At 34.3% G+C, this 11,159-nt stretch overlaps 1 pseudogene; it reads right to left on the bottom strand.

Annotated features, from left to right (window-relative positions):
- The window catches only part of LOC130047209 (uncharacterized), a 2,416-nt pseudogene extending 1,806 nt beyond the window's left edge, over positions 1 to 610 (bottom strand).
- Positions 611 to 11,159: the final 10,549 nt, after the last annotated feature.

The following is an 11,159-nucleotide window of genomic DNA, read 5'->3' as shown; positions in this document are numbered from 1 at the left end:
AGTATATTTATATTTAAAGCCATTGACAAAGCTAAAATAGACTCCTGGAGCGCGTTTTACAAAAGAACTTACGACCAAGTTTACATACTGGAATTTTCTAGTTTATTGTAAGATCATTCACTCCAAATGCAAACTATTTTTTTTTAAATGTTGAAAATTAAGCCTCAGAAAAGTTTTACTTCATTCACTCAAAGCAATAACAGTGTAATACAATCTAAGATTTGCGACTTTGTCGTAAGTTGTGTTGTAAAACGGGCCCCTGGCCTGCATAAGTATTAGGCTGACTTAACACATTAATTTGCTCCTCAGGGGTACCTCTGTCTTCAAGAAAATAATTTTGAAATAAACCTACATCACCTCTAAGTGTGTCCACAGCCAGATTTCGGAGTTGAAGATGGTTATTTTGATGACTATAAAGGGAAAAACTAATTACCCGGAAAAGACAGTTACCACCTCCTATTGTGGGATTTCTCTGTAGACCAAACGATGTAAAATACCTACTTTGTTGTTGAACTTTCAAGTCAACATTGATGCTTTCCTTTAACACTGCATTAAAATCATCAGCCTACACTTAAAAAGATGAATGCCAGTAAAATAAAACAGATGCATAGTATTATGTAATAGTTAAGACGTACAATAAATGGGTCGAATCATTAAAATTGCATATGATACACAAGTTGCTATACCCACATCTCCGTTGGAAAGCAACTAAGTAAACTGCAATTATTAGAAAAAGAAGAGGGTCAATAGGCCACATTGCTCACATGAGTCAACTTGGCCTTGCTGTACGTTGTTCAGTTACTGTTATTTTAAAAAGATTTTTGAACTATCTTATTCCGTGAAAAATGTTGAACCAATATTCCTGCCCCAATCTAAACTCAAAGGGTCATTGTATAACCATGATACATGTACAAGGCCACAAGGTCAACAATTTGTTATCAAAAGGAAGGTGTTTTCAAAATGAATGCATATATATAAAATATGAGAGTCTTATCAATCAACAGTTACAGTACACGACACGAGTTTTATACACCCCACCGTGGAAAGACCACGGAGGAAAATCCACGGAGATACACCGTGTCCTCCGTGTTCCACAGTGTGTGTTATTTGCGAATACACACAGCTGCTAAGAGCTTTGTTCTGGCCACGGGCGCCTTGCGGGAGATGTGAAAATGTGCCGCAGGCCAAATAATCAAGATAAGGGTGGAATTTTAAGAAAAGAAAAAAATGTCAATATTTTCCCCCCTGATACTTATATTGTTTTTCAGCATATTGAGCCGATTCCAACGATACCAAACACTATATATTATGTTTTTAAGAAAACCTGGTTTTGACTTTTTTTCTTTTAGTCTTCTTTCTTCATTAAAATATTCTTAAATTCTATGTTTAAATAATGCATACTTACAGGCAATTCCTGTTTTGAATGCGAATTAGTATATTCAGTAAATGAAGAACATACATGTACAACATGTGATAGGGATATTTAATAATTACCGATGAGCTCTCTCTCTCTCTCTCTCTCTCTCTCTCTCTCTCTCTCTCTGTGACAAATGCGCTGTTTAACATGATTACCTCCATCATATTGTGTTGATATGCATCTTGACAAATATAATTTTATCCAATATAGAAATTAGAGCATTGTCGATGATTAACAAATTGGAATTAATTTATTACGTAATTAATAGAAGCAAAAATACAAACCATCGAGTGATTTATTTTTAAAATCCCGAGTTAATTACATTTGACCGAGACTTATGTTCGATGTACTTTGATAGAGGTTTTCATAAAAAAAAGATGTTCATCGGGAGTGTCTGGATAATGCAATGATTTTTGTATAATATGTATATACCATGCAAATTCCTAGGGTCTTTCTCACAGTATAACTAAATTACGGTTAGCTAGTTTGGGTTTTGACTTCTCATGAAAAGTGTGAAATATATTGGGTCGGCGCGATATCAGATCTAGTCTAAGATCACGGGTATCTTACGCCGACCCAATATATTTCACACTTTCCGCAAGAAGCTAAGCACTTCTGTTGATTTCAAATACACGGATTAGCTGACTCCCATTGTTCTACTGAGGCGAAAACCCCTTCGAATTTGCATGGAATGTACAAGTTATACACAGGTCATTGTTATAGTCATACATCATAGTACCGCTAACCCGACAAACATTTTTTTTATTATTTTGAATAAGTTATTGAATGACGAAGTATGACAAAACTGCAGATTGAACTTTATAGAGCCCCGTGCTAACATTACTTATATTTTTCAATGTATCAGAAGGGGTATGTTGCCGGTTAAGTTGTGTAAATTTCTTGACAAGCAATAAAATAACAACAAAAATGGTGCTTAAATTGTCTGATTACGAAAACCTTTCAAGTTTTCAAAGTACACCCTCTCCGATTCTACGTGCTTGTAATCAATATTTAAGGTATTCCATGTATAATGAAAGGATAATGAACAATTTTGAAGGATTTAGATCAACATAAAACTTTATTGTTAAATAATGATGGAAGTGAAGCAGATGAAATTCACATGACTGGTAAATGATTAGAAGCTGACCTTTTTGCACTTAAGACTTTTTGGAAGAGTTGTCTGCCCTTTCTAAAAATAAGAAAAATCTAATTTTCTAAAAATGTGTGTGGTCAATGATTAATTTTATTTCATATTTTCATAAAAAGAAAGTGTATGTAACTTTCTACCAAGAGATTAGTATGAATATATAATTTGCTTTTAAAATATTGTAATAAAAGATGCTTTTCCCATATACTTCAATGTTAAATTCTAGGTGAAATATATCAAGCAGTAAACAAAATTTAGAAAATTCCTACCGTGGGTTATTTTTATTTGATGAACCCTTCAAAATGATACCATGATTACAAATATTCCACCATCCATTTATTAGATATGAAATATAGTCATTATACATTGAATACCTTAAGGATGTAAATCCTCAGTGTCAAATGCAACTAGTTCATGAAAAAAAAAAACTAATATAAATATAAACAGAAATGACTTAACGGTTATTTGCTTTTATTCATATACGCTATCGATTATTAAAATCTTTAATTTAATCTTTAGATGCATTAGATAATGAAAGCAAGAGAGAGAGAGAGAGAGAGAGAGAGAGCATTGGTAATCATAAAAAATAGGTTTGTTTTTTTTCATCTTCGTTAGCCGAGATTATTCGTGCACGAAGGCACAGTTGACTCAAAACCCATTGCTAGCGGAGATTAGATGAATTTTACTCCCGTATTATATTATAACTGACCAAAACCTAGTACGTTTGTTTTACAACTTTCATTCAGAAGACGTGCAAGTTATTGAGTTACTGAATAAACGAGAAAACGTCTGCATTTTTATTTCAATCGTTGTCAACTCTTTACTTTGTGATATTTCAAGACTACATGTACTCAATTCAATTTATTGGATCTCATCACCATTATGCAATGGTATATAAAAATATAAAGACAAAAAGCTGTTATATATACATTTAGTAAATAATACATGCGTGTAATAAAGTATTTATCAAGTTAGAAAAAAACCCTAAAAAAAAAACAAAAACGTGTTATCATTAATGTGAAGTATGGGCATTCTAATGAAATTTTCCTAATGAAAGTACGGAGTTTTCTAAAGGTTTGTTTAAAAGTAAAGATAATTTTAATATTTATTTGTTTAAGTGATAAAAATTTGATTCTTTGCTCACATTGCTTCACAGTTGAGTACATAATGAAATTCATATCCAATGTAAACATGTACATGTAATCACATATTCCTAATTACAATGAAAACCTTACGTAAAAATAAACTATTGCTTATGGTACACATTTCTTTGAACTGCTGTTTATCAAATTGAAATTACTGGCATGTGATTGTCGTTGTTCATGACCCTTCTTTTATTTGGTGAAATTGTGCTGCACGTGCCGTGAAACAATGTACCGACGAGTGGTAGGAATAACACAGGTGTTTATATACAGGATGTCGAGAATTTAGGCGTTTCATAAAAAGGTGTGAACGTCTGCAGGGAAGTCTACATACGGATATGAACCGAAAACACCAACGTATCATTAAACAACAATTACAAGAATTGAATGATTTATAGCTAATTTCTAAATAAGTAATGGGGTGAGGGCATGTATGCTGGCCAAGCGAAAGGGTTTTTTGGGTGAATCATTTCGGAAATTATTTCCTTGTTTTATCACACGGAGGTACACGGTGGCATCGACGGAGGTACAGGTGACATCCACGGAGATGCGCGGTGGCATCCACGGAGATCCTCCGTGGACTTCAATGTCTAGCTCGCGCGGAAAAATAGGACTTCAAAGGTGCCGACAATTTTAAAGGTCCACCGCGTTGCGTGGAACACGCATAAAACTCGTGTCGTGTACTGTATGAGCAGGGTTCAATTTTCCATTACAGTTTTGAAAATTTGGTAAAACTCCAAGGTCAAGGTCACAAACATGCAGCTCATGTTAGCTAATGATATGGTTGATACATGATAATGTCTTTGAAATAACTTACCTCCTTCATGTTCAAGGAAACTTCTTCTAGCACAATATTATCAAGCTGTAATTTCACAGATATATATTTAGAGCTTTATATAATCTTTATCGACAAAAGAAACTGGCGTATTCAATTATTGTTCTCTTCAATTTAATTGTAGCGCGCATCAATTCAATTGTTGATATCATTAATTCATTTGAAGAGATCATCAATTCAATAGTTTCCGCCGTCGGTATTACTCGCTAGGTGGCGCGCGTGCATTAGTGGTTATAGAAAAAGCTATCATGGCGGACAAGTATAAACAGTGGACGGTACAACAAATTAAATGTGAGTTTGCGCAAAGAGGAGCAGTAACCAGGGGTCGGAAGATTGATCTGATCGAAAGGTATATATTGATACAAAACATCTGACAATTACTTCATTCACAAAGATGATAGAATCGTAATTAAAACGTAGATGGTCACATAATCGTAATGCACATAAAATCAAACGCAATGGACCGTTTTTCTGTATGAACCAAGATGTGTTACAGTATTATCAAGTCTTTACTCTCTCATATTTATGCAATATATAGGTAATGCATTTATAAAAAATATTTTTTTCAATATCGACATCACTTAGACTGTACACGTATACTATACACAACAAGTAGGCCTACGTTGTAACGGAAAACACGCACAGGCACCTGAAGTATGGAATGCGTGTTTAGGTATTTTGTACAGCCCCCCCCCCCTTTTTAGGGTGATTGGTGGGGAAATCACATAATTTGGATGGATTACTGGTTCTATATTTTTATTGGGTCTAGAAAAAAAGGGGGTGGAGGGGTGTATGTACATAAGATCTACACACGCTATCCATAATTCAGGTGCCTGTGGTAACACGGTATATTGCATGAATATTGCAGGCTTGAATCGTATGACAGGAACAAGAATTTTACAGAGGACGTCATCATTCCGGAGCCCTTAAAAGTTTTCTGGCCTACGACGGGCTTTGAACAACTTAGACAGGAGAACAGGCTCCGGGGCCATAAAACTTAGCTAGCTCACTTTTGAGATTTAAAAAAAAATCTCACTTTCTAAACTCAACTTAGACCGTCTCACTTTTGGTGTGCCATAAAGCTAGTTTTAGCTCATTTAGCAATTTCTAACTTGAGACAGAAACCGAGATCATTACCATGGAAACTGAGCAGGAAATTGGTTGAATTATGGGATGTGTTGTTTACATTTTATATTTTGCAATGCCACGCCCACTTAATATTGCGCAATGCATGGAAAATTAAAGAAATATACTGCTGTTGTGTTTGTTTGTTTTTTTTACAACTTTTCTATTGTTATGTCAAATTTGACGTTGTTGACGTCAATTACGTCGTTTCATCTATAAGTCAGCTGCTATTTTATTAAAAAAAAAAACGCTATGGCCGAAAAGGATATCGCTAATCTAATTAGTAAAAGTTCAGAAAGCAGCAACCACGAGCCCTACTGGAGTCAGCTGGAGAAGGAAATTCTTCACGAAGAAGTAATTTCAAGAATTGAAATAATTGAAGGGAAATTCAAAGGCTCCCAGAGTGGGAAATACGAAAAGGAAAACGCGTGGCAAGCGGTGACTGCCACAGTGAATGCGTAAGTACAAGCTAGTCTGTATAATTGAAGTACCCCCCCCCCCCCCAATAAAGACAGAAGAAAGAGTTATTAATTTATAATTTAGACCATCAAACACGAACTTGGTTGTCAGTTTTGCATCATTTGTTCCCGACTAATAAATTGAAATTAGATATTTATTCACGATATCCGAATGATGAACAATCTAATTAAAATTAGATCCTTTGATCCGCTCATCTACTATCGCTATTGCGATAGTAGATGAGCGGATCAAAGGATCTAATTCTAATTAGATTGAATGATGAATTATATAATTTTTTTATGTAGATCTTTATCATACACTTTTTTTTAAACGCTCGTTATCACCGTGAAAAGATTCAGTAATGGAATGAATATATTTTTCTTTTCGTAGCGCATAATACGCAAGTTTTCCTTCCATTTTTTTTATGATACCTCTGTCCATGTATGAGTCTCTCGTCAATGAAACGATTAACAAAAACGCAGTCAATCAGAATCGTTGGTATAACCACAGGAGTTTGTACGAATATCTCATGCATGGCTTGGTCAATCAAGTACATTTTATTAACTTTATCGATAAAATTTCAAACTCCTGTGGTACAACGAAAATGAAATGATATGGAAACCATATATAGTTAGATCTACTTGTAATTACAGGTATATTTGCCTGTACCTATGTATTCTTGTGACAGATTATCATGGTTCTTTCTCAAATTATTTCAAACCTTGAATTCAGCTCATGAAACAAACATCCATGTGAATTTTCGTAGGTACTCGATATTAAGTGTTTGAGAAAAGTAACTAGATCTCCTTTCATTCAAAATCAAAGTATGGGGCATATTCTGTTTCTTAATACTTCTGCGCATTCCGTGCGATATGTGTTAGACAAAGAATACTCTCATTTATGTTGTTTTTGAGAAAAATAAATTGACCGATCGCTTAAAAAATCTAGTAGATCTACTCCTGCGTTACTGCAATCTAATTAAAATTAGATCTTTGATCCGCTCATGCAATCGATTGCATGAGCGGATCAAAGATCTAATTTTAATTAGATTGGCGTTACTGAATCTTTTGTCGATGTGCAGAGCGAGTATCAAATGCTATTTATAGAATTGTTTCTGGAGGCGGATTCGGTAATATGAAAAGGGGATCCGGGTTTTGGACTCAAGGGGCGCATTGATTTCCAAAACTATGATTCTTAAACAATGTTATCACTTATCCTACCATATTTTTAAAAGAAACCTCAGTACATTCATAGACCTACGTATGGAACTATCAAAACGGGTGTCATGCAATTCCGACTCCCCTTGCATTCAGACCAGGTTATTTGATTACAACAAACATACACAAGAGTCAGAGTGCAAGACCATCATTGTATAACTTCATCTTTGTTTCAAGTTCTGTAATATTTCTATTTTACTTTATATAATCATTAGGAAACACTCTTGTACTAGCCTTATAGTTATCTGGATATCAGAACTACCCACCCACCCCAACTTATTTTCATTTTCAAATTCACTACTAATTCAAATGCAAATATGGTGAAGTTGGATACTTTCCCTTTCCAATTTCATATTAGTATTACATGGCAACAATTTAAGCCTGAACTTACCAATTGTACACAGTACCCCCCCCCCCCACCCCCTTTTAAAGGGATTTTATTCTCAAGATATCATGTATATAAAGATATTTTATCAAACACTTCTAATTCATATCTATGATCTAAATCTATTCTAAAAGTTTAAGTAAATGTGACAGTGGAACATTTAATTAGCTTCAAGTTTGATTTATGTAATAAGACTTATGTATACAATATTCACAGGAAAGGGTATGCAAGAAGAGGACCATTAAACAGGCCAAGAAGCAATGGTCAAATATGAAGCAGCGAGGTAAACATGGATTTATGGCAAATATAAATATTTAATTGTGCATCAGTTCAATTAAGATTTATATAATTACACATGTTTAAATCTCATTTAAGGTGGCTCAAAAATTTATTTCAACACATATGAACAAAACATTTAAATCGCCATCTTGTGACGTACATGTAGTGTCATAAAGAGTATAAGCTTTAGTGTAGTGAGCTACCTTAAATTAAAATATGCCATTTTATTACAGCAAAGAAAATCAACAGTAGTGGAAAATATCCCTCGACAGGTGGAGGTCCAAAGCCCCCATCTCCTTCCCCCATTGATGAGGCCATGCTGGCATTTCTATCTGGAAAGCCATCTTTAGAAGGAGTGGAAGGGGGGATGGAGACAAGTGTAAGCTTGCACATAGGTAAGCAATAATAGTATACAGATTTTGAAATTTACTTGAGAAAGTGTATTTTAGTAAAAAAATAAAAATACAAACAATGTCATATATGAGAGCCTCAAATTTAATTGTCGAAAAGTTTACGAGCAGACAGACAACAAAGCTCATTGGAACTTTCAGGTCAAGTGGGCTAAAAAAATAATATGTCTCCAAACTTGGTTTTAGAGAATTAATGGTAGAATGTCTGCAATAATTGTAGAGGAAACGGGAACTGCAGAGAAGGAAGGACCGTCAATGAATGTAGAGCAGTCAGGACCATCAACTTCCAATGCCTCAGGGTGTTGTCCCCAACCTGTAGAGATGAACACACCCTCTGTAAAAAAAAAAACAACGCCATTCAAGAGAAATTGACACCATACATCGCGATGTACTTGTAACAGAGAAAAAGAAATTAGAATTTGAGATGGAATTAATGAAATTAAAAATGCAGAAAGTTAGATCAGAAATAGAGCTTCTAGAAATGCGAAAAAATTCATTTCAATCTTCTTCCTACCTGTCTCTGTCTCATTTTTCAGAAATTTAAATACATGTAGGTAATGTACTAGAACAGGCTTTATTATATTTATCTGGAATCGACGATATGGTGGCATCTAGTTTTGGCCTGTCTGTCTGTCTGTCTGTGTTTGGTAAAAAAAACTTCCACCTTGGTCATACATGTACTTAAAGATGTTCCTTATATATTTGCATGTAAAACATTGATCCTAGATTGTGACCCCACCCTATCCCCAGGGGTCATGATTTAAACAAACTTGAATCTGCACTATGTCAGGAAACTGTAATGTAAATTTGAACAGGTGAGCTGAAATGGGAGGGGTGGTATGCACAACATGACAGTTAAATTCCAATTAAAAAAACAACTTGACTGATTAAAAGTATTGTATTCTATATGATATACCTGAATTACTGAACAAAACCATTTCCAAATATATTCTTATCCTCAATATTATTATTACATGTATCATTATAATTATATTTGATTTGATGTAATTCATGATTAGATTTGTGTGTTATTTTGAATATCCTGTCTTGTCTTGTCTTCTGTGTATGTCACACTGCAGATAATTTGTGAGCAATTCTGTGTAGACACATTGAACCTAGGCACTGGATGGTTCATGGTAATAAACGATTACAAAGCAATCAGACAATGGCTTTTAGTTATTATTACTTGTGTAAAAGGCTCTATAAACTGCTTGATCAGTCCTTATTTTAATTAGAATTACTACACATGCACAGTGTAAATAAATAGATGTAAACAATACTATATCTTACAAAATAGTATTCTTTACAGTTTACCTGTGGTAAATACTGAGCTAGTTAAGTGCATAGAGACTACCATTGTGTGAAATAATCAACAGTGAACATGGTATTGTTTGATAATGATTAAAATTACCATTGTATGTCATATTCAACAGTGAAAATGACGTTGTTTAACAATGATTAAAACTATTAGTGGTTTGAATAAAATTTAAAATAACTTTGACTAAATGTTATTTTACCTAGAAGTAATTTCTTGCAATGTGGTCCCGTACTGCTTTACCATCAAGAACTCTAACATTTCTCTCAGCGTAGTCTGTGGGATTCTGGGGACAATCATTCCCTCTAAACTGTAGGATATCACCCCTGACAATTCCAATGTTGTGCAACACACAGCAAGCTACAATGGCATTACAGGCCCTTTCTGGGGAAAGTCGCAGCTCTGTATGCAAACCAGCAAACCTTCTTTTCAATATGCCAAAGGTTTGCTCAATGAGAACCCTAGTTCTGCAATGTGCACCATTATACCTCTCCTGGTGGACATCTGAGGGATTCAAATATGGCGTCATGAGGTACTTCTTGAGAGCATATCCTGAATCCCCCAACAGTATGCCTTGTATATGCCCTATATCAATAAACAATGCATATTGTCAGAAACACAGCAATAAGACTCCCGCATCTCAGAAGAAGAGTTGCTATTATTATATATACTATAATGCCAAAGTTAAATCTTTAAATGATATGCAGAATGTAAATCGGGCCAAAAAAATATATATATTGGTTTTCACTTTTCCGACCGACCCTACAAATTTCTGCTGACCCTTAGGCCTAACACATTTTTTCCCCATTCTCATAGATTTTGCAAATGCCATCACTACAACAAGAGTATATTTATTGACTTATGAAGTTATTTATAATGCACTAACAGATTATAAAACACAGAAACAGTTTTTGTTTACCATATTATAACTTTTTATTTGATTACTAGGCAATCACTATGTTTTAGGCATAGTAGAATACTAATTAAAATCATTAAAAAATGATTCAACATATAAAAAAAAAATACTTTCCGATCATCAAAAATGTTGAGGTGAAAGTGGAGTGGAAACCAACATTTTTTTTTGGCCTCGTTAAATATGACCAAGACGACAACGCATATCAGGTTGTAACTTTCACATTATTCTAACGGGGTCAGATTCCTTGTCATTTGAAATTAAGTACAGAAAAAAATTATTATGATAGATTTCTTTTATAAGAGGTTTTGTTCCTTAGAACAAAATATCAAAGTTTCAAAGGTATTGAACTTCAGGAAAACTTTTACGCATCTGTTTGGTACTACCTTGTTGCAGTAAAAATATCAACATACCATTTTCAAATTCTCTGCATAATAGAGACTCCTTAAACATCCTAGAGTCATGAACTGACCCTGGCCACTTGGCCACAACATTGGTGATATTGAAATTGGGTC

Source organism: Ostrea edulis, chromosome 6, assembly GCF_947568905.1.
Source record: "Ostrea edulis chromosome 6, xbOstEdul1.1, whole genome shotgun sequence".
NCBI classification, from domain to species: Eukaryota; Metazoa; Mollusca; class Bivalvia; order Ostreida; family Ostreidae; genus Ostrea; species Ostrea edulis.
This window is presented reverse-complemented; position numbering and strand designations above follow the sequence as displayed.